The sequence below is a fragment of the Otolemur garnettii genome, unplaced genomic scaffold (assembly GCF_000181295.1).
Source record: "Otolemur garnettii isolate 467f Iridium unplaced genomic scaffold, OtoGar3 scaffold00153, whole genome shotgun sequence".
Taxonomy (NCBI): Eukaryota; Metazoa; Chordata; class Mammalia; order Primates; family Galagidae; genus Otolemur; species Otolemur garnettii.
Genome location: NW_003852548.1, coordinates 515,515 through 516,268, shown reverse-complemented (window position 1 = coordinate 516,268; position 754 = coordinate 515,515).

Below are 754 nucleotides of genomic sequence, written 5' to 3'. Positions count from 1 at the left end.
TCTCAGCCTCCCAAGTAGCTGGAACCACAGGCACCCGCCACAACGCCCGGCTATTTTTTGGTTGCAGCCGTCATTGTTGTTTGGCGGGCCCTGGGCTGGATTTGAACCCGCCACCTTAGGTGTATGTGGCTGGCACCTTAGCCACTTGAACCACAGGCGCCAAGCCAGCATTACCATTTTCAATCAATCGTCTTAAAAATTCAAATTCCTCTGGGAGAGAAAACATGGACAATTGGTAGGGAGTTCAGAGAGGTTCAACAAACACATGAGCATAGTACTGAACACTGGGAAATCCGTGATTAATTTGATCTCCTTTCTTCCTTGACCAGAGGAACAAGGTGGATTGAAAATTCTAGTTCCTGAGAATTTGTTCCAAGAGGCTTCCAGTTCATGATTTTGTTCAGACCTGGGCTTGAGCCTAGGATTTATCATGACAAAGACCCCCGAGGCTACCAGGAAGACCACACAAAAGAGTCATTAGAGTAATCTCCCGCACAACCTCATTACCAGGAATGGCAAGCATTCAGTGAATTCTGGTTCAACCCTCTTCCCTAGAGTCGAGGATGAGAAGTCATTCTATTTCCCAAATGATGTAATAGATATTTCAAAGTCCTCACCAGATTCCAACCCCTTATCGGTCGTTCCTCACTTTAAGTCAGACTAGAGCAGAGATTTGAATGAAACTTGGCAGGTTCTGGGGAGTCCTGAGAGCTGGAAGGCAACCTAAGAGATGATGAAAAAGAGGTGTACGGGC